At 35.8% G+C, this 24736-nt stretch overlaps 1 pseudogene; it reads left to right on the top strand.

Annotated features, from left to right (window-relative positions):
• Positions 1–23667, top strand: part of LOC117094247 — a 180220-nt pseudogene extending 156553 nt beyond the window's left edge.
• The last annotated feature ends 1069 nt before the right edge of the window (positions 23668–24736 follow it).

Genomic DNA, 24736 nt, shown 5'->3' on the forward strand with positions numbered 1-24736 from the left:
TTACCGACCTCCCAATTGTATAACTTTTTCTGATATCCTGAGTTAGGAGATTTTAAATCTTGTAATTTCAACCTTTTCATTCATTAAGATACTGCTCATTCAATTTTATGTTAACTTTCTATAGTGTTTATATTCCCTGCCAGTTGTATAAACAAAGAGGATGTTTTGGAGACCCTAAGGAGTTTGGAATTATTAACAATTTGAAAAATTTCCTGATCAGACAAATTTGGAAAAAAAAGAAGAACAAAGAAATGAATGCTTTTAATATGTTAGCAGTAGTCAGACCCACAGCCCATACACACCAAGGGTTTCAGGGATGGGAACATAGAGATATGTCTGATCAGAAATAAATGTCCTCACGGTATGATTCTTATAATTATCTTAATAACATAAGTGCTGGATGATGTATTCTTATTTGTTTCATGTGTTTCTTACTGAATTTCCCTCTCCTTCAGCAGCTTGTCTTTTTCTACCACCACCACCAAGTCATAAAAACGTAGACTTTGAACCAATTCCACAAAAGAGTCTTATATCACTTACTGAAGACATGACAAAATACTAGACTCTCAATATGTGTTTCACAAATATTAATTTTGAATTTAAGAAAAGATAGGTAGGAATTAATGGGAAACTGAAAATTATAATAGACTTTTCTTCAATAATGTTATGTTAATACTTCCACATATTCAAAAAAAGTGTATTTCATAACAGATTTTGATATGCATTACATAATTTTCATCCCCATAATAGCTCTGTGTAGTAGATGCTACTAATGTTTTTAATTATAATTATTATGCATAGTTAAGGTTAGTGAATTCCTGTGTTGGACCAGTGTTTAGCAGGTCATAAATTTCAGAGCCAGTCCTCAAACCATAGCTTCTAATTTCATACTTTTAAAGAAAAAAGCAGCATAGGTACCTGATAGATGATATTAGACAGACAATCTAAGATGGAAATCTTGCTCATAGAATACTGGCAGTAACTGTATCTGTAATAATAACTTCTATAAGAAATGCCATTCTATGCCCCTGCTATCATTTAATGGGTTTTGAGTATAAAAAATTTTGACTGTAAGAAAATAATACATAAATATTAAAGGACAGTGGGATGAATAAGATAAAGAAATAAACTTTAATATTTTAATCAAAATTTAGGAATTTTATAATTAAGGTGGCCATCATTTCTGACAGATTATGAAAATGAGCTTTTTAATGAGATAAATGGCAAGAGAGATAACACTGTGGTATCCAATTTGAAGTGGCAGTAGATTTTGTAAGCTACTTTGGACTTATTGTTACAACTTTTTTTTTTTTCCTGTAAATGAGAAAGCTACAGAAACATAAAAGAAAGGCAGTATCTAAGTAAAACAAAGTAAAATATTTAGTAGACACGGTCCATTGCCCTCCATGAAATATTTATATGCAGAATAAGTTTCCCTAGTGGACTCTTAAAGACTTATTTGTAGAGTATACTATTTTTAATGCTCTTATTTCATCTATTACAACTTGGAACTTGCTATACAGGTCAAAATGGCAACATTGTGTGCTTGAGTTTTTCTCTTTATTACCACCTCAGAAGATAATAAACTATGGAGTTTATGATTATCCTATCTATCAGCCCTTTACTTAAAAATTTTCCTTGTGGAAAGAAAAAGAATAATCACAGTTATATTTTTACAAAAATGTGTACATATTTATCTTAAAGCTTATGAAACAATACTGGCAATATGCATACATGAGACAGCTCTGATCTCTTAAAATGCAATTCTTCCTTGTCTGTTTACTGTTTAAATAGATTTGCTAGTTTCATTTGCAATTTCTAAAACTTGCAGACCCTTCACAGTTATATCGGACACTTCCACATTTAGAGTCTGTAACATGTTAAGAATATTTATTCATTCTAGATTAAATAAAAACGTGGTAAAATACGATAAATCTTGTTAAAACTTTCTCTATCCCCATGAGGGCACATAATCTCATTCGATGGACTTAATGGTTTATCATTAATATTCTATCTACCTCGAAATAACAATTAGCAGTTATCAAAAAATGATTATTATAAGTTGTTAACACATATTTTATATGTATATTTTATCCTTTTCCACAAAGTTTGTAACAAATTTGTCTCCAGAAAACAACTCTATAGGAAATAGAAAAAGTATCTCCATTTCCATTTGATACATACAGAAACTGAGGCTATGAAAAGGAGCCAGGCTTGTGGTAAATCTAATAACAGACATCCTGATATACAGTTCAATGTATGACAATTAGCTTATATACAATGTATTAGAATGGTGAAGGAAGGCCAGACACCGTGGCTCACACCTGTAATCCCAGCATTTTGGGAGGCCAAGGTGGGCAGATCACCTGAGGTCAGGAGTTCAAGACCAGCCTGGCCAACATAGTGAAACCCTGTCTCTACTAAAAATACAAAAGTTAGCTGAGCGTGCTGTCAGGCACCTGTAATCCCAGCTACTCGGGAGGCTGAGCCAGGAGGATCAGTTGAACCCAGGAGGCGGAGGTTGCAGTGAGCTGAGATCGCACTACTGCACTCCAGCCTGGGTGACCCAGCAAGACTCCATTTCAAATAATAATGATAATAATAATAATGGTGTAGAAGGTGGAAAAGAGTGAGGAGGAGAAAAAGAAAAGTACTGATAGTACAAATACTAGAAAGGATGAAGAGATGATGAGAATTAATTGGAACCGTCATTTCCTGGTGAGAATGCAAAATGTTACAGCCAATCTAGAAACAGTTGAAATTTTTTATAATGTTCGACATACATTTACCATATAACTCAACAAACCCACTCTTGGGTATTTACCCAAGAGAAATGGCAGCTTACATTCATACAAAAACCTGTATGGAATGCTTACAGTAACTCTATTCATACTCATACCAAACTACAAATAACCCACATGGCTTTCAATGGTAAACTGGACTGCATCTATACAATGGAATACTAAGGAATAGAATAAGAATAAGAATGAACTAGAGTATTGAGATATACGACAACTTAGGGACATTATGATGAATGAGAGTCAGTTTCAAAAGTTACATGCTGTATCCTTTCCATTATATGATTTTCTCAAAAAGACAATACTAGAGTGATGGAAAAAAGAACAGTAGTTTTTGAAAGTTATGAGTGGACGACATAATACAACTAGTAAGGGATTAAAAGGAGTTTTTTAGAATGATGGTACTGTTTTGGTTTCTGATTGTCATTCATTGTACATGAATCTATGAGTGTGTTGAAATTCATCAAAGTCTTACTTTTTGATTTACAAAAAAAGTTTTACTGAAAGGCAACTTAAAACTAAAGTTTAAAAATAAATATTTTAAAAACAGCTGCATATAGAAGGTATAGGTAAAAGTAAATTTAAGTGATTTTCCAGTATTCTTTGACAGAGTAAATAGCATCTAGCAGACAAAGAAAAACTTGAACGATTTTTGGTTAAATTTGAGATTTAAAAAATGGTAAATGAAGATAATACAATGAAATACAATGAAACGTTCAGAGTATTGTTTTTAAGCACAGTCATTTTCCCTATCTTATGTGACCCCAAGTGCGTATTTTCTGTTTAGATGGCTGTCAAAATAGGTGTTATATCCTCAAAATAGTCTACATTTAAAGGGACTATCTCTTTACTTTTTGATCAGAATTGATCAGTTTTTAGAGAATTTTATATTGTCATTAATCATTAGGGGAAAAGCTAAAACTAATTTTTTTCAAAGATGGTTCAAAATAAGACTACGGACTGATTAAAGAGGAATTAAGTTCTGCTCTTATTTCTAGGATTCTGAAATTCACAGCAGTTGCCCATAAATATTGAAGGCAGATTCTTGAATTCCTCAGGGGTTTAAATTCAAAGTTTTATATTATTTCTGATTAACATGCTAATGAAGAGTGAACTAATTCAATAGTAATATGTTAACACTCAGAAAGCAAGCTGATAATATTCTGTAGATAAATTCAGATTTCATTTCAGCTATTTCTTTTCTATCAGATTATTTTGGGTCATCAAATTCAGATAGAAGTTGTTTTATTTATGGCTTTTAAATTATAGTTTTTAAACAGAAATAGAGTAAAGAAGATCTGCATAATAGTATTGGGGACTCAGTAACGTAGCTATTGAATGAATAGTTTTTCTAATAAATGATAGAAAAAAAGACTTGTGGTTGGGTGTGGTGGGTCACGCCTGGGTGGGCAGATTGCTTGAGCCTGGGAGTTCAAGACTGGCCTGGGCAACACAGTGAGGCCCCATTTCTACAAAATATATATAAAATCAGCTGGATGTGGTGGTGCACACCTGTAGTACCAGCTACTCAGGAGGTATGTATGGCAATCAGGAGGGTGAGGTGAGAGGTTCACTTGGGCCCAGGAGGCAGAGGTTGCAGTGAGCCATGATTGTGCCACTGTACTGTAGCCTGGGTGACAGACTGAGACCCTGTCTCAACAGCAACAACAACAACAACAACAACAACCACAACAATGAAGAAAAAATCTCCCTCAACACCGCCTCTCAAATTTCTTTGGATTTAACAGCTTTATTGAGATATTATATGTGTGTGTGTGTGTATGAATATATATATATACACAATTTTCCTATTAAAATGTTAAGTATAAAATTCAACGGATTATAGCATATTTATAGATTTATGCCACCATCAGTACAATCTAATTTTAGAATATTTTCATCACTACAAAAGTAGTATCACACCCATTTGCAGTTACTCTCCATTCCCCACTCTGAACCCCACCTTTAGGCGATCATTAAATAACTTTCCATCTCTATAGATTGGTCTATTGCAGACATTTCATAAAGATTGAATCATACCATATATGACCTATTGTGACCGGTAATTTCACTTATTGTCATGTTTTTGAAGTGTATACGTGTTATAAAATGTATCAGTTCTTGTTTATGGCTGAGCAATGTTCTAGATCTGAAAGTATGACATTTTGTTTATACATTTATTGGTTAATGGACATTTGGGCTGTCTTCACATTTTGTCTATTTTTAAAAATTTTTTTATTTATATTTTTTGAGACAGAATCTCAGTCTGTTACCCAGGTTGGATTACAGTGGCATGATCTCAGCCCACTGCAACCTCCGACAACCAGGTTTCAGTGATTCCCCTGCCTCAGCTTCCCAAGTACCTGGGATTATAGGTGTCTGCCACCACGCCTGGCTAATTTTTGTATTTTTAGTAGAGATGGAGTTTCATGATGTTGGCCAGGCTGGTCTCAAACTCCTGACCTTGTGATCCACTCGCCTCAGCCTCCCAAAGTGCTGGAATCACAGGTGTGAACCACCACGCCCAGCCACATTTTGTCTATTTTTAATAATGCTATGAAATTCACTTACACACTTCATGTGAACCTATGTTTTCACTCTCTTGGGTAGATACCTAGGATTGAAATTTTCGAGTCTTATTGCAGCTCTGTTGAACAGTTTAGAAAAATGTCCAACTATTTCCCAATGTGGATATATCATTTTACATATCCACCAGAAAATTATAAAACTTAAAATTTTTCCATATCTTGCCAACACATTATTTTCTATTTATTATTGTAGCCATTTACTGGGTCTAAAGTGGTATCTCATTGTGGTTTTGATTTGCACTTTCTTGGTTACTGATCCTGTTGAAAATCATTTCACGTGCTTATTGGTTGTTTATGTATGGCAATCCTATGCCCATTTTAAAATTAGGTGATACATTTTTATATTTTGGGGGTGTAAGTGTTCTTTACATATTCCAGATTTAAATTGCTTATCACATAAATGAGTTTTATATATTTTCTCTCAGTCTGTGAATTAAGTGTTGACTTCCTCAATGCTGTGCACCATAGAACACAAAAGTTTTCAATTTTGGTAATCAAGAAACTACTTCAGATGCATGCAGAAAATGTACACTACTAGGGTCATGTAAATAACAGCATTTATTGCTAGTTTGTATTATGTTGAATCACAAAAACAAATGTCTCTTCTTTAACATAAGTTATGCACTTACTTAAAGTAGTGCACCCTCACACAATGTTGGATTGCTGCTGATAAGGAAATGGTAGTGATAACATTTTAGTTTTCCTTTCTGGCAGTTGTAGTTTGTGCTTCTAAGGCTCTGAGTTTATCTTACCGTGATTCTTGAAATCAGGAGATGGCCACGAAACATATAAAAATATTGACAACTCTTTAAGGAACTCCAGTTCTGCCTTTCTGAGGTTCATGATAAGATTGCGCTTCCACATTCTTTCCAAGCTTTGCCCATTTAACATCAGTAGAACGCCAACAGTATTTCAACAGTAGTTGTTGACAAGGATCGCCACTTCTCTTTTTTTCCATGGAGACAGGCAATGTTTCAGAGAGGGACTGCTCCAGCATCCTAGGTTGTAGAAAAAAGACAGCATAGAACAGAGAACCCTGGTTATTTTCAGAGGATGTGGTACATAAATACGAAATAACCCTTTGTTGTTTCAAAAAACTAAAATGCCATGGCTGTTTGTTTCTGCAGCATAACCTAGCTTCCTCAACATGGCAATCACAAAATTTACTAAGTATATGTGTCCTATGGTCATAGATCATCTATTTCTTAAAATTACATAGATATTTTATCTATATCTTGCATGTAGTATGGCCAGAATTGGTGGGTTCTTGGTCTCGGACTGTCGCAGTGAGTGTTACAGCTCTTAAAGATGGTGTGTCCGGAGTTTGTTCCTTCAGGTGTTCAGATGTGTTCAGTTTCTTCTTTCTGGTGGGTTTGTGGTCTCACTGGCTTCAGGAGTGAAACTACAGACTTTCACGTGAATGTTATAGCTCAAAATGCCGTGTAAACCCAAACACTGAGCAGCAGGAAGATTTATTGTAAAGAGGGAAAGGAAAAAAGCTTCCACCCTCCCTAACAGGACCATAGTCACTTGCCACTGGCTAGTTCAGGCAGCTTGCTTTTATTTCCTTATCTGGCCCCACCCACATCCTGCTGATTGGTCCATTTTACAGTGAGCTGATTGGTCCTTTTTACTGAGCGCTGATTGGTCCGTTTTGACAGGGTGCTGATTGGTGCGTTTACAATCCCTGAGCTAGACGCAGAGTGCCCATTGTTGCATTTACAATCCTCTAACTAGACATAAAAGTTCTCCAAGTCCCCACTAGATTAGCTAGACACAGAGAGCTAGACAGAAGAGTTCTCCAAGTCCCCACTAGGTTAGCTAGCTAGAGTACTGATTGGTGTATTTACAAACCCTGAGCTAGACACAGAGTGCTGATTGGTGTGTTTACAATGCTTTAGCTAGACACAGAGTGCTAGACAGCAAAGTTCTCCAAGTCCTCACTAGGTTGGCTAGATACAGAGTACTGATTGGTGTATTTACAAACTGAGCTAGATGCAAAGTACTGATTGGTGTATTTACAAACCCTGAGCCAGACATGGAGTGCTGATTGGTGCGTTTACAATCCCTGAGCTAGACAGAGTGCTAATCAGTGCGTTCACAATGCTTTAGCTAGACACAGAGTGCTAGACAGAAAAGTTCTCCAAGTCCCTAGTAGGTTAGCTATCTAGAGTACTGTTTGGTGTGTTTATAAACCTTGAGCTAGACACAGAGTACTGATTGGTGTATTTACAAGCCCTGAGCTAGACACAGACTGCTGATTGGTGCGTTTACAATCCTTTAGCTAGACATAGAGTGCCAGACAGAAAAGTTCTCCAAGTCGCAACTAGGTTAGCTAGATACAGAGTACTGATTGGTGTATTTACCAACCTTGAGCTAGACACAGAGTACTAATTGGTGTATTTACAAACCCTGAGCCAGACATAGAGTGCTGATCGGTGCGTTTACAATCCCTGAGCTAGATACAGAGTGCTAATCCCTGCATTTACAATGCTTTAGCTAGACACAGAGTGCTAGACAGAAAAGTTCTTCAAGTCCTCACTAGGTTAGCTAGATACAGAGTACTGATTGGTGTATTTACAAACCTTGAACTAGACACAGAGTGCTAGACAGAAAGGTTCTCCAAGTCCCCCACTAGGTTAGCTAGATACAGAGTCCTAATTGGTGTATTTACAAACCTTCAAGCTAGACACAGGGTGCTGATTGGTGTAGTTACAGTCCCTTAGAGAGACATAAAGGTTCTCCAAGTCCCCACTAGACTCAGGAGCTCAGCCGGCTTCACCCAGTGGATCCCGCATTGGGGCTGCAGGCAGAGCTGCCCGCCAGTCCTAGGCCCTGCGCCCGCACTCCTCAGCCCTTGGGCAGTTGATGGGACCCGGCGCCCCTGCACAGGGTGCGGCGCTCGTCTGGGAGGGGCCGCTCAGGAGTCCACGGCGGGGGGAGGGGAGAGGCGGAAGGCGGAGGCTCCAGCATGGCGGGCTGCAGCCAGGAGGCAGCTGAGGCCCGGCCCCGCTGAGGCCTGGCGACAATTCGAGCGCAGCGCCCGCGGGCCAGCACTGCTGGGCGACCCTGCACACCCTCCGCAGCTGCTGGCCCGGGTGTAAGCCCCTCACTGCCCGGGCCCTGGCGCCAGCCGGCCAGTCCCAGTGCGGGGCCTTGAGGAGCCCACGCCTATCCGGAAGTCACGCAGGCCCGCGAGGCCTGGCGCAGCCCGTGTTCCCGCGCCAGCCTCTGGCTCCGCAGAGGGAGCCGGCTCTGGCCTCGGCCACTCGAGAGAGGGGCTTCCACAGTGCAGAGGCAGGCTGAAGGGCTCCTCAAGCGCGGCCAGAGTGGGCCCCGAGGACTAGGAGGCAGGGAGAGCCAGCGAAGACTGCGAGGGCTGCCAGCACGCTGTCACCTCTCATTAACATACTGTATTATTATATAGTAGTTTGGCAGTTACTAAAATCCATAATCCTTAGTGGGATCTACAACCATTTCTGTCTGAATTCAAAGCTCCTACTCATCCCCCAAAATTCTGCTTTCTGGACCTGTAAGTACTTGTGAAAAATATTGGAATAGTTAGAATTGGAAATGTAAATACTACTAAGTTTATTTTATCTTCCATTACCTCCTCAAATAATACTTCTGTACAAAATTGATAATTAATTTGAATCCACAGATTTACCAAATTGAATTTTACAATCAATATGGTACAGTCATGACCCTCTATCCAGAAAACAAAACCAAGAAAATGAAATAAAAATTTTTTCTTGGCTTTCTTGGAGAGAAAAATATGTTTACATTTATTAGAAAAGTGTTATTTGAGTTGTCCTTTGTAAAAAATATAGATTTATTTTTAAAATCTATATACATTGAATAAGAGATATAATAATCATAATCGACTATAACCTACCATTTTGGGGACTTGACATTACAAAAGTTTGTGCAGCTCTGGCTCCTTGGATCAAAGGATATATATTTGAAAACAATTTCTACACAGAAACTATTTGACAGGATTTATCAAAGTAAATTTTACAAAAACAAAAACCAATCAAAAATCACATAAAGATATTTCTTAAATGTGAATTTCATATTGGACTTCTGAAGGTAGGCTTCTTTTTTTTTTTTTTTTTGGCATTTCACCCTTTGTATTTGTAAAGCTGTCCTGTCGCTCCCTTATTTCCTGTTTATTTGCTTACATCTTACATCCCTAACTAGTGAGCGGACAGGCAACATCACTGACACAGTCATGAGTGTATCCTCCAAAGAACATAGATCAGTAACTGGCATCACATTCATGATAAAGACAAGTTTTAGTATAATGCATTTTCAGTTTTGAATGGGAACTGATATATTGTGGAGAGAATATGGACTTAGTAATCAGGAAGAACTGGGTTTGAAAACTGGCCCTGCCATGTATTAGATGTGTCACTGTAGGAAGAGTTGTGTAAGCCTGTTTCTTGATCTGTAAAGTGGGGATACTAGCATTTGGCGTGATAGGCTGTTTTGAGGATTAAAACAAATGATGTTTTAAAGTAGCCCATTCAGTAATTGGGATTTTACATTTTACAAATGAAAGAACAAAGCTCTGAGAAGTAAAGGTTATGCAACTTGTTATTGCAAAGTCAGGAGACTTAATTTCTAATCTTCTTTATAAGATTATGTCTTGCTGTTCAATTCATATAACCCTGCAGCATTTCCTCTAGGGAAAGTCAATCTCTTTTGCCCTGGAAATTCAAGTTTATGCATACTCTGACCTACAGAACCCTTATTTTAAGATGTCAGTTAGATAACGCATTCTGTTACATGATTTAATTAATATCTGAGGTCCAAGAATTTGTAGTGCGAATTATGCTTCATTGTCATAAGGTGATCATATGATCCAAATATGGCCTATATGGTTTAAGACATGGAGCTTTCAAGAGTGAAAGATGATGAAACAAATACTAAACCAGTTAAAATACCTGGACAAGAGCAAAACTGAACTGTCCCAAGGAAGCTAGGACATATAATTATCCTATTTACAGGATAATTATAATAAAATTGAAGTGACAGCTTTAGGTTAATTACCTCAACCTTAAGTAAGCCTAATAGTATCTAATTTGAGTGGAAAATGAGCAAAAGAGACATTAATGAGTTATTAACTAGTAGTTAAGATCATTATTATGGTACTTGTGAAACTTCCCAGCTAAAATATCTGAAAATACGGGCAACTATTGCAATACAAGAGCAATGTTTGTGTCAACTGCTCAGAAACAAATGGGCAGGCTCTTTTCTTACATTGTACAAATGAAGCCTGCAATATATTTTAAACATACGGAGGTATATTTTCTGACATCAGTGTCTGAGAAGAGTGCATGTGTGAGTTGGGGAGACCCCCTTGTTTTTAACAGATTAGCAAAAAATTCATCTTAGTCCCCTTCAGGTTTCCAAAGCTTACAATGGGTTTATAAAATGACTGCCTTGTCATTACTTCTCTATAGTTAAAAGAAAAGCACACCTGTGCTTGTTAATGTTTGGTTTCTACAGGGCATATGTGCTCATGTGCTCAATAGCATGCCCAGATTTGCATTGAGGATGAGTTTTCTGGGCCTCTTCTAGTAACATATGTAGTTATTATTGACTTTTTGATGGCCAAAAAACAAAACCAAAAATATTTTAAAAGTCAAATAGCTCAGATATAAATCTTTGAGATTAAAAAATCTCAAAACTTCTATATAATAAGATTCAGGATTAATAATCTAAAATAATTATCTCAAAATTACATTACCAAGTTTAATTAATGGACAGAGGCATATCCACCATTGGGCATCATATATAATTTTATGGATAATAAATGGATAAAGTATTTCTCTGTGTCACCCCCATGATGAGGACTATCTGAATTCTGCCTTATTCACTGTTGCCAAGACCTGAATCTTAAGAAACTGTCGGCCGGGCGCGGTGGCTCAAGCCTGTAATCCCAGCACTTTGGGAGGCCGAGACGGGCGGATCACGAGGTCAGGAGATCGAGACCATCCTGGCTAACACGGTGAAACCCCGTCTCTACTAAAAATACAAAAACTAGCCGGGCGAGGTGGCGGGCGCCTGTAGTCTCAGCTACTCGGGAGGCTGAGGCAGGAGAATGGCGTGAACCCGGGAGGCGGAGCTTGCAGTGAGCTGAGATCTGGCCACTGCACTCCAGTCCCGGTGACAGAGCGAGACTCCGCCTCAAAAAAAAAAAAAAAAAAAAAAAAAAAGAAACTGTCATACATTTGTTCAATGTGTAAACAATGAATAAATGAAAGTTTGGATTGGTTTTAGTGGCACATTCGTTCCCTTTCTTGCATATAGAACTTGGACAGGCAGCTGCTTAACAGTTAGGTGTTACATGTGGTTCACGTTTCTGACAATCTAGTAAACAAGTTTTTATTCTCTTCTTATCAATGCATCCTGTGCCAGTGCAAACCTATTTCCTGGGTCCTTGGGCATAATGTACTACAGTTGACACTCATCAGTTAAGCAAAAATATTGATATTATATATTGGGTAGAATGCTCAAATATTAGTATTATACATATGTTTAATATTATAAACTCAGTATTATAATCTCTCTTTCACACATGATCATACTATGACACAGAAATATTCAGTGACTTGCTAAGGTCATATGTAAAGTTATAATATGCAGAAATTGTATTTATCTCATTCAGAGTTTATGCTATTTTCACAAGGTCACTTTGTTTTTTTCTAGGAAAAAAGAAGTCTTCGACTGCAGTGCTGGAAGCTTTGAAAAGGTAATGTTAAACTGAAGTAACTAAAACATCTAGAGATTGATGGATCTTCCCACCTGATCCTCACCTTGTTAATGAAAGCACAGAATTTGGAAGGTCTAGACAAGATTATTGGAAAAATACAATACACACATATCTAATTTTGGAAAGTAAACTTTATAGCTCCTTTGTAGTCAAGGATTGGCAATGTGTTTATAGCCTCAACAGCTACAATAATTTTAAGAATTATCAAGTTTTACCCTGCAGAAAAGTCAATTCAGTTTCAACAATGTTTCAGTGAAATTAAGTGGCAGATTATTTTTTAATTAATCATGATTTTTTGTTAAATATTTCTGTTTTATAGCGTTGAATACATTTCTAAGGGAGCCACTATGTCACACACACACACACACACACACATACACACACACACACACACAGAGTAAGAAAAATAGAATGGTTCCACTTTGATATTCTTGGGCTCTAGTTCCTTGCTGAGCTTGGAAGTATTAACTTTTCAACATCTAAATGTTCTTATGGTTTCTGCAAAGATCTATATTCTTTATTTGTTAAGTGCCTAAGAACATTTGTTTATATAAAGGGAGTCTTAAAGGATTAGATATGAAATGTTTGCCTGGTTTAGAGAAACATGGATCTTTTCACATAAGTAGATATGCCACCAGCAAAAAACGTATGGAAAAATAAAATGTTCACTGTGTCCAGTATTTTTTTAAGTAACTCTAAATTTATTTATAGAATTTGACTTTCTAATAATTGTCAGTGTACCTGTTTTATGGCAAGCAAGGGCACCCAGAGGGAGAATTCATTTTAATCAAATTTAACATTTCAGGAATAACCATGTAAACACAACAGCCAGCCCATTACATTGTAGACATTGGGTAGACAGATGATTACACTGCTAAGCTGTTTTACCTTGAAACTAACTCTCAGTGGTTGAAATGTTGATTTATTTCCTACAGACTGCAGTTTTTTTCACTGTAGAATAATTCTCAAGAATCTAGAAACTTTGGAATAAAATCTGAATACTTTAAAAAATTATTTTTACATTATTGATTGACCTATACCATTGTCCAACAATGGACTTTACAATAAAATTTCAAGTAAGACCTAAACATATCAGTGCAAATGAAAATAAAATGGTAATAAAAAAGAGGGTAAAAACAATAAATGCACATATTCACATACATACACGTGGGTTTATGAGATCAAAAAAGAAACCCAGTGTGTCATACTGTAAAGTATAGATTGATTTGATCAGGAACCTGAAAATGAAATCCCCCACATTCTTTTCTCCTTCAACCTGATTTTGACATAATTGGCACCAGACACCTATGTTATGGATATACTTACAATTCCTTAATTTAATTTTTTTTGCCTCTTTGCACATATAAGTCCTGCTTCTATATCTTTCAGTTTGTCCTGAAACTTCACATCACCTATTTATAAATAACCAAAATTCCTCTATGATTTTCTGTTTCATGTAGGGTAATAAATATAGGCATGTGTAAACAAGGTATGAGACATACGGAATTAAGAGCAGAAAAAAAGGACAATCTTTTCACTAAATGGTGTTGGAACCATTAGGTATAATATAAAACAAATAAAAATTGATTCCTACCTCGTATCATTCCCCAAATCAATTTTAGGTAGAAAAAGCAAAACAATAAAATTCTTTTAAACAAGAACACAGAAAGCATGAATCATAAGGAAAAAGCAGACAGCCTTCAATGAATAAATGGATGAAGATAGTCAATTTTGAATGGATTGACTATCCTGAAGGGCAAAACTTGATTACACTTAAATGTTAATTAATTTAGTTATGTGTTTCTAGTACCAAATATAAAGCTGAGGCTATGACTTTTGTATTATATGTTGTTGCTGTGGTTACATCTCCAATACGCTTTCCTGAAAGGGCAAAGGGAAGAAACTTACTGAATGCCTGAGAGGGCAATTATATAAGAGAGTTGTCTGTTGGAAGTGAGGCCATAAGCAGGGTGCAGCAGCCAAATCACTAAACATGGGAAAAAAGGACCCAAATCTCAATTACTACCTATGTTCTGCTCTGATGCATTCTACTCTGCTTTCCCTCCAAGTGGTTAGACCCAACCGGAAGTTAAACAGCACGGGAGTTTTTGTATTCCATAGAAATCAGTTTCTCAAGACAAACAGCAGCATGATCAAAGGTAGAGAGTGGATCTAGAACAATAGGGAGTGTAAAGTTCTGAGAATAGCCAAGACATTCATGAATAAGATTGAGTAGGAAGAATTTGTTCTATCAAATATAAAGATTTATCATAAGGCTACACTAATTAAGACAAAATGGCATTGGCACAAGTTAGACAACTAGGCCAATGAAACAGAATAAAGAGACTAGAAACAGACCTATACTTAAGTAGACACATGACGATGTAGATGCCTTTGCAGAACAGTAAAAATAGCAGTCAAAGGAGAGAAAGAGAGAGAAAAGAAAGGAAAAGAAAAAAGATACTGAGGCAACCAGGTATTGTATAGGGGAAATATAAGACTTAGACTGACCTCACACATTCACCAAATTTAATTTGAGGTGGATTGTAGAACTACCTATAAAAGGCAAAACAATAAGAGTTTCTAAAATAGGATACAAAAAGTATGGATCATAACTTACGAGAATCTAGATATTACTTTTACATCAAATTTAAGAAATCTTGTCTATTCAAAAAGACCGTGAAGTTCAATGCATACGTCAGAAAGACTAAAAAGACAAATTTTATATACATAAGGTATAAAACATCTCTATACATCAAGAAAAAAATGTAATGAAATACGGTCAATATACTTAAAAAGATACTTTACAAAAGTGGATATTGAAGTTTTCAAGTAATATGTGAAAAAAAGTACTTAATTGGGAGCAAGGACAATTCATCCATAGGAACAGAAGGGAATATAGATTTTATAGATTCAGGTTCATATTAGTGGCTATATGTATGGAAGAGGTATCATGGTTACCTTCGTATTGCTGTTATTTTCTCACTGAAATAAGGAATAAGGTCAATGATTGATAGTGAAGATACTCAGAGGAAGTTCTGGGGGACTGAAAAGAAAGCAAAAATTAATAATCATCTGAAAGGGTGGAAACTATAGTAGATCAGGACAATGGAGTCAGAATGAAGAGACGACTTGATGGTAGTTAGCATGAGCTTGAGCTTAAGATAAAATCATTTAGAATCACTGTGAGTTTTTCTTCAGATTCATTCACATGATCATGTGGAACACTAAGATTTGAGATATTTAACCAGAATTAAAATTCTGTGAATGGATGAAGACTAGACAGGAGCTAATGTTGTAGGAAATAGACTGTGATAGCTGACCGTAAGATTTAAATTGTTAAGAAGAGAAGTGGGGGAAATAAGGTGGGGCGGGGGTATGAAGAACAGTGAAACCACCAAGAATCTGCACAGTATTAGTTGGAGAAAGTCCCAGCCACCCAGGTGTTAGAATCTTAATGAACCTCGATATTTAAATAAATGTGGATTACTCACTGGCAGAGTCGCCTGTCATTTCAAAACCGAGTGTTTTTTTGTTTTGTTTCTGTTTTTTGTTTGTTTGTTTGTTTGTTTTAAGAAGGAGCTAGAGTGAGTTAGATTCAGTGTAAATATTAAGAAGGGTACCTCCTTTTTCACTAGTCCAGTGGTAGAAGACGTAAGAGAGAGAGAACAGTGAAGTTTTGCAGGGGCTAAAGGAGATGTGGTGTCTTCAAGAGAAGGAAGTATGAAGGAGATCAAGAAGGTTAAGGAATATTTAAAGAAGTGAATGAAGAAATATAAATGCAGTTTCCACTCTCTGGAAAGAATGCTATCACAAAAGGCTAAGTGAGAGTGACTTACGGAAGTTGTAAGATGACAGATGGTGGTCAGATTCAGAATAGATTTTTAAGGTAAAGCCAAAAGGATTTTCTTACACATTGAAAGTGGCCTATGAATAAAAGAGAATAATCACAGATGATTCTGTATACTTGAGCCAGAGATCTGAATTATTACTGTCTTTGACTGAGATAGGGCAGGCTAGGGGAAGGACAGCATATAGAGAGAAACAGAATTTGAAATTTGAGTATATGAATTTTTAGGTTCCTATTAAAGGGCTGGTGAGATGAAAAATAGATGGACAAGGTCAGGAAAGCAGTTGATAGGATCAGCATATATCCAGAGTGTATTTTTACCTTACTTTTAATGTGAAATATACTTACCGAAAAGTACATAAAATATATATGTACATTTAAACAGATATCCATAAAGCAAACACCAATTTACATCTAGATAAAGAAATAGAACACTGCCAGAACCCTAGAATCTCCTCACCCAATATGCCTTTATCTAATCATAAACCCCTCCCTCAAATCCAACTGAGGAAATTACAGTCCTGAAATAAAATGTGGTACTAAATTTTTTGTTTGCTTCATGTTTATTTCTATAAATGCATTCCTAACCAATACAAGTTAGTTTTGCTTGCTTTTGAAATGTGCTTAAATGGAATCACTATGTATACGCAATTTCAACTTGCTCCTTTTGCTCAACATTAGTTTGTGGGCCTTATCCATGCTGTCGTATATAGCATTAGTTCACTATTTTCCTCTATGTACTCTTTCACAATTTATTTATTCAGTGTGGATAGACATTTGGCAGATGATATATATGACTTTTTGTGTTGATTTTACAAGCAGTGTTTCCAAAAACATTATCATATGAGTATTTTGGTGGCCATATGTTTCGTTATCTTGAGGCTTAAAAGTTGGAATTGCTGTGTCACAGCGTTGCGGGACTTTTCCTTAGTTCAGCTAAAGACAGGGTCCTTGTCACAGGTCCACCAAAAAGTAAGCTAGCAGACGATTTGAAGGGTGATCTAGGGCAGGGTTTTATTGGGTGGAAAAGAAGAAAAGGGAAAACAGAGACTCTAAGCGAAGCAACAGAGTGTGCTTCCTGCCCGTGGGCTTCCGGCCTCAGATTGAATTCCAGGTTCCACCCAGGAAGAGAAGGGGCCAGGTTCCTCCCGGCTGAGACCAGAGCGAACTTCTGTGACCCACCCCAGTGTGCACTCTTCTCAATGCGCAGGTCATTCGAAGGCTCTGCCTGGGAGCCCTTCCCACCTGGCTGTCTCGATAAGTCAAGAGATTATCTTCAAGATCACTAAGCAATCAAATTTCATTCTCTATTTTTTTTTTTTTTTTAGTAGCTTGCATTCCCAATAGTGTATGAGAATTTCCTTTGCTACGAAAATTTAATTATTACAAATTTGGTGTATTTTATTGTGGTTTTATTTTACTTCCTTTGGGGCAGATATTCTTTAAAGCTAATGAAGTTTGAGTTTCCAAGCTCAATGGAAATGCCTCATGCTGATGACCATCACTGTTATGTATGGATTAGATGATTGCTAGCAGTCTATGTGTAAGGAATGACTTCCAGGAATGTTTTGTACTGATTTACCCCATACCACATCATGTAGATGCTGAGTTATCATGAGGACACTGAGTCAAAGGTTTTACCATGTGCATGTACTAAACAGCTGACACTTTAAAACATGTGTTTTAAAATGTATAAAGAATAATTTCAGAAAAATAAGTTAACTGAAGATTAAAAACAGAAATAATAGAATGTTGAATATAAACAAAACAATAAAATAATGAATATGAGTGTTTAAATCACTATGTATATATTTTTCTGATATCAAAAGCACATTGTAACAGCAATTTTTGTTCAGATTATATGAAAAGTGATGACTCATTAAGCGATAGCTTTGAGACCATCTTTAACAAGTACATTCAAATAAATAAAAGAGTTGAATTCTCAGTAGAAGTAGTAAAGAAGTCTTTTGGTTACTTGATTAAATAATTAAAAATATTGAATCATATAAACATTGAGAAAAAATAACTATCTCGCTAATTTGACTTGGAATATTGACATTAGAAAATATTTTATAGTGTGCTACCCTGAGGGCATCAATGAACAACTGGTAGAAGAAAATGTTCCTCAGCAAGCACATTTAAGTTGTCCTTAAGTCTTACAGCTGATATATCAAGCAAACTTAACAGAGATCTCTCAATTAGGACATAATATTATCAATGACAATTATGAAACTGAAAGAAACAGTTTCAAACTATCAACTAAAAGGGTTATCAATAATGCCACAGAAAACATAGAATCATCTTTATAACCTACAGAAAAATATTTCAAAATCCATGTCATATGAGGAGTCTATCAAAAGCAGGTAGCCAAAACATGTACAAAAAATAGTATACAATTTGTGTGTCAGGCAGTTAGTTCACACACACACACACAGACACACATTGTATTGGTACAAGACTGGATAATTTATAAAGGAAAGAGGTTTAATTGACTCACAGTTCCACATGGGTGGGTAGGCCTCAGGAAACTGACAAGCATGGCAGAAGGGAAAGGTACTTCTTACATGGCAGCAGGTGAGAGAGTGAGCAAGAGCAGGGGAAACTGCCTTATAAAACCCTCAGATCGCAAGAACTCACTCACTGTCATGAGAATAGCATGGAGGAAACCGCTCCCATGATCCAGTCACCCCTGACCAGGTCCCTCCTTCAACAAATTCAAATTGAGATTTGAGCGGGGACAAAAATCCTAAACATATCGTACATTTTTTTTTCTGGATTTGAATATAATTTATGACATTTATCATCTTTTTGAAATTGTGCCTAATTTCTTATGCAGAAGTTTATTTTCTACAGATTCTCTAAAATAAAATTCAGTCTCCTAGAATTCTAACCATGTTCCTTTCTACATAATTCCTCATTTACTGTGTTTGGCCTCCTTTCTATACAGCCTTTGGCCATTTTTACCTCTTGCTTTTGAAATGCTGTACGTGTCCCTTCCCCACTTTCTCTATTAAAATATCTGTCTTATTCTTATTGATTTCTTTGTATTCTTTAGATAATGAATTCTAGTCTGTCATTATATCAATATATACCCATACATATATATTTATATACTTATGTAGAATATTGTGAATTGACTACTTTTTACTCTGTTTAGGATGTTCTTTGATTAATAGAACTTTTTAGTTTTGATGTGACTGAATTTATTATAACTTGTGATAACTTACTGCTTTTATTTTTCTTTAAAGAAGTTGTTCCCTGTGTAATAGTGATGAAGATATTCTCCTCTATTCTCTTTTTATTTTACAGCTTTTCTTTCACCTTACCTGTACAGTCTACCTGGACTTGAGTTTTGTGTATTGATATGAACTTCAGATCCTATTTAACAGACAAATAAGCATAGACAAATATCTCATCAATATTAATAGAAAAGCTTCTCTATCCTTTTCTTAGTAACTGCCGGTGCCATATATCTCATTGGCAAAGTTCTCATTAAGTATGTGGTTCCATGTAAGCTCCTTTCTTGTGCCATTAGTATTTTTTTAAATATCTGAACCAATGGCAAATCATCTCAAATGCTATAGTTTTAACACAATTCTTGTAATCTAGGATAGCACATAGCCTGTTTACGTCTTCAGATGTGTCTGGGTTGTGTCCCTTTGCACTTTGACATAAACCTAACTTGACAAGTTATTGTAATTACACTGAATCTATAAATAAATTTTAGGAGAGCTGACAATCGCCATATTGAGTCCTGTAATCTATGAATTCGTAAATCTTTTTTCGTTTTTGTTTGTTTGTTTTTTGGAGATGGAGTCTCACTCTGTAGCCCAGGCTGGAGTGCAGTGGCACGATCTCGGCTCACTGCAAGCTCTACCTCCTGGGTTCAAGTGATTCTCCTGCCTCAGCCTCCCGAGTAGCTGCGATCACAGGTGCCCGCCACCACGCCCAGCTAATTTTTTTTGTACTTTTAGTAGAGACAGCGTTTCACCATGTTAGCTAGGATGGTCTCAATCTCCTGACCTTGTGATCCACCTGCCTTGGCCTCCCAAAGTGCTGGGATTACAGGCGTGAGCCACCGCACCTGGCCAGGAAATGGACAAATTTCATACAACCGTCCTTTCTTGAATCAGGAAGAAACAAAAATCCTAAATACAGCATAACAAGCAAGAAGATTGAATCAGTAGTTTTTTTTTTTTAAAAACTGCCAACACAAAAAGCCCAGGGCCAGGTGGATTTGCTACCAAATTCTACCAGAAATTGAAAGAATAATTGGTATCAACCCTACTGAAACTATTCTAAAGGATTGAGAAGGAGAGAATTCTCCCTAACTCATTCTGTGGAGTCAGTATCATCCTGATACCTAAACCAAGAAAGGGCATAACAAAAAAGAAAACTTCGGGCAATACCCGTGATGAATGTTAAGTTTTAATCATAGATTTAGCCTTTTCTTGAATCATTCTTTCTGTATAGTATATCTTCTACTTGGGATTGCATTCCTTCCTCTGAAAGTGCTTTCTTGAAATTTTCTTTTAATAAAGTTATTTTGTTATCAAATTCTTCAGTTTTGTTGGCTAGAAATTGTCTTTAACTTGTTTCTCAAAAGATTCTTTTCCCCGGGTATAAAATTCTACACGGGAAGTACTCATAAGATAATAAAAATATTTTTCTATTATTTTCCAGCTTCTATTAATATTGCTATTCTATCATTACATTAAAGTGAATGTGTCTTTTTATCTCCAGCTCCTATTAAGATTTTCTTTGTCATTATTGTTCTGCTGTCTCCCCTGTTAGATGCACCTCATTTTCATCATGTATTTTCAGTATTGCTTCCGACCCAGTCTCTGTCTCCTCCAATCATTTAATCACTTTCTCCATGTTTTTTCTCTCATCTTTCCATTGCCTTTTCTGAATTCTGGAAGATTGTTTTGATGTATCGTCACAGATTCTTTCTTAAGTGTTCTTTATCTACTAGTAAACCCATACATTATGTTTTTAATATTGGCTATTGCATTTTTTAGAGCACATATTTGATTCTTTTTTCAAATTTATTTGGTAACATAATTTCCTGGTCCTTGGAGAAATAGTCAAGCTAATTTCTTAAACTAAATTTACATCCTGTGGATTTTTTGTAATTTTTGTTGTTGCTTATTTGTTTTATGTCCTTTAGTTTTAGACATATGATCAGGTTTTAGCTATAGCACCTCAGGATGGCTATGCAATTCTGGGCCACAGTATTTATTCTTCCTGCTTCTTGTGATGTGGTGGATGGAAATTTTAGGTCTGGTTTATCTTTACTCATACATTACAGTTCCTTTGTGCCTTCAGCCTAATGTGAGAAGGATGTTCTACTGACTAAGAGTGTTTGACTTGTGATTCCTGCTAGCTTTGTGGCCATCAAAAACAAAATTTCCGTACGTTCAGGGAAATTATTTTGAGTATGTAAAAAGGATATTTAACGATTATAGAAAAGTTCCTCTAAAGAAATTGTAAAATGTTGTTTGAAATTTCTGACTATGTAATGAAAATATTTACTGGTTATATAAGTTCCCTTTTAAACATTTCTGTTAAATTTAAAATTACCTGTGATTTTTTTTGTGGGGGGCTGGCTGTTGTGGTACACCTTTATCATAATGCTAATATGTAATTTTCTAATTAAGGTTCTATATATTCTACAAGTTTTTTTTTTTTCTGTTTACTTAAATTACTTGGATTGCTAAAGCTTTCCAAATAGTTTGGCGTTTACCCATTAATACTCCACCAATTAAATATACAGTAATAATCCAAATAATATATTATTATGCCCATATAAGAAAGAATAAGTAAGATCTGAAAGTTTCCATTTGAAATTACCTTTTGATATTAAGATGCAAATATAATAAATTCTGTCATAGTATTACTTTTAAAGCAGTTTCTAGTTGTAAGTCATGTCAGGTTATTTGTACAAAACCTTTTAGTGAAAAACAATAAAAATTCTGAATAAAAATATAATTTAAAATATTTTACTTAAAATATTAAACCATTAAAGATAATCTAAATAATCTGCCCAGAGTCCAGTGAAAAGCTAGAATGTAGACAGAGAGTATTCTGAGTAGACACGTTGACTTGCTTATATGATATTTATTGATATGATATATAAGAAATCAAGGAGACCCAGGCAACTCTTTTGAATGGAATTGGGCTGATTCATCTTTGGTTTGTGGAGTAAGAGCCAGGTTAAGTCTGAGCCGCTGCAGCTGCTGCCTCTGTCTTTGCTTTACCGCAGAGGCAAGACAAAGGTCTGCACTGTGGCCTTGCGCCCCTGTTGGCCTTCCGGAGAGTCACATCACACAGGAAAATTACACCTGCCAGAAATAGCAAGAATTTTCGTTAAGAAGAAATTTGTCAAACAAGAAATTGAAGCTGAATGCCTTAAGAATTGTAGTTACTGACCAGAAATGTAGACAGACTTCTTAGACTTGGAGAAGATATGCCTAGACTGGGTCATGGCCAGCTACAGATGCTCCTGTAGTGGAAACAGCAGAACAAGTCTATATTTCTTCCCTGGCACTGTTACAAATGTTAAAGCAAGGCGATGCTGGAGTTCCAGTGGAAGTTATGGGTCTGAAGCTTGGAAAATTTGTTGATTATTATACCATCAGAGTGATTGACATGTTTGCTATGCCACAGATGTCAGTGTGGAGGCATTTGATCTAATGTTCCAAGCTAAAATGGTGCATGTATTGAATCAGACAGGAAAGCTTGAGATGGTTACTGGTTGGCATCACAGTCACCTGGCTTGGTTGCTGGAGTTTCCAGGGTGGATATCAGTACTCAGCAGAGTTTTGAAGCCTTATCAGGGGGAGCTTTAACAGGTGGTTGTGGATTCCATTCAGAGTGTAAAAGGGAAGATTGTTAGTGATGCCTTCAGGTTGATCAATGCTAATATGATGGTACATGAACCAAGACTAACAACTTCAAATATGAGTCACTTAAACAAGCCATCTATCCAGGCATTAATTAATGGATGAAACAGACATTATTACTCTATTACTATTAACTATCTGAAAAATAAACTAGAATAGAAGATGTTGCTAAATTTGCATAAGGAGTTGAATGGAAGATTTGATACTTCAGGATTACATGAATATTGTAAATACAATGATTTAGTATTTAAATAGATGCTGGAATTAGCCAAGAATTACAAAAAGGCTGTAGATGAAGAAGATGAGATAACACCTAAACAGCCGGCAATAAAGAATGTTGGCTATCAGAACACTAATGTCACTTGGAGGAACAAGTGGATTTAGTCATGACTTCAAATATTGTTTAGCAGATATGTTGAATACTGTTGTGTTTAAGTGAAGCAACAAAAAATTTATTAGTGATACTTTCAGTATACATTTCTCTGTTGTTCCTAATGCTCAAAATTAAGGGACCTCTGAAGACCTATTTGGTTAAATGTAAGACTTGGCATCATTTGTAGCACTGTAATCTTCAGTCTCAGCTATGCAATTATTTTTGTTTCTTTAGTCAGAGTCTTTGCAGATTCTAAAGTTATATAATAATTCATAAAAGTGGACACATTTTGTTAATATCCCATTTAATATTCGAAAAAAGCAGTACTGAAAGGCTATTTTGATTGTTGCTTACTAAATAAAATACATTTACAATTTGAAAAATAAAAGTCAGTTGGTAGTAGATGTGTGGATTTATTTCTGGGCTCTCTATTTTGTTCTGTTGATCTGTGAGTCTGTTTCTATGTCGATACCATGCTGTTTGGTTACCATAGCTTTGTAGTATATTTAGAAATCAGGTAGTGCAATGCTCCTAGCTTTGTTTTTGTATGTTTGTCTTTCAAAAAGAAACACAAGATTATTTTGATTATTCAGGGTCTTTTTTAGTTCCATATGCATTTTAAGATTTTACAAATATATTTCTGTGAGGAATGTCATTAGTAGTTGATAGACATTGTATTGAACATATAAATCACTTTGGCTGGTATGGACATTTTAATAATATTAATACTTCTAATTCATAAACAAGGAATTTTTTACTGTGTGTTTCCTCTTCACTTTCTTTCATCAATATTCTATAGTTGTCATGTAGAGGTCTTTCACTTCCTTCATTAAATTTATTTCTAGGTGTCTTTTTTCTTTTGTAACTATTGGATTTTTTTTCATTTTTTTATAGATTGATCACTGTTAGTTTATAAAAATTCTACTGATTTTGCATGTTGATTTGTATCCTGCAATTTTACTGAATAAGTTTGTTAGCTAAGAAATTTTTGTAGTCTTTAGGTGTTTCTAAATATAAGATTATATCACGTGCAAAAAAAAAAAAAATAACAGAGAGAGAATAATTTGACTTTTTCCTTTCCAGTTTGAATGCCCTTTATTTCTTGCTCTGGCCTAATTTTTCTGTCTATGACTTCTGGTATTGTGTTGAATGGAGCTGATGAAAGTGGGCATCCTTGTCTTGTTTCAGACCTTAGAGGAAAGGTTTACAACTTTTTACCATTTCATGTAACGTTACTTGAGGGTTTCTCATATATGATCTTTATTGTGTTGAGGTACGTAGTTTCTATACCTAATTTGTTGAGAGTTTTTGTTATGAAGGAATGTTGAACTTTGAAAAGTGCTTTCTCTGCTTCTATTGACATGACCATAAGTTTTTATCCTTCATTCTGTTAATGTGATGTATCACATTTATTAATTTGCATATGTTAAGCCGACCTTACATT

Source organism: Trachypithecus francoisi, unplaced genomic scaffold, assembly GCF_009764315.1.
Source record: "Trachypithecus francoisi isolate TF-2019V2 unplaced genomic scaffold, Tfra_2.0 Lachesis_group13, whole genome shotgun sequence".
In the NCBI taxonomy this organism is placed as follows: domain Eukaryota; kingdom Metazoa; phylum Chordata; class Mammalia; order Primates; family Cercopithecidae; genus Trachypithecus; species Trachypithecus francoisi.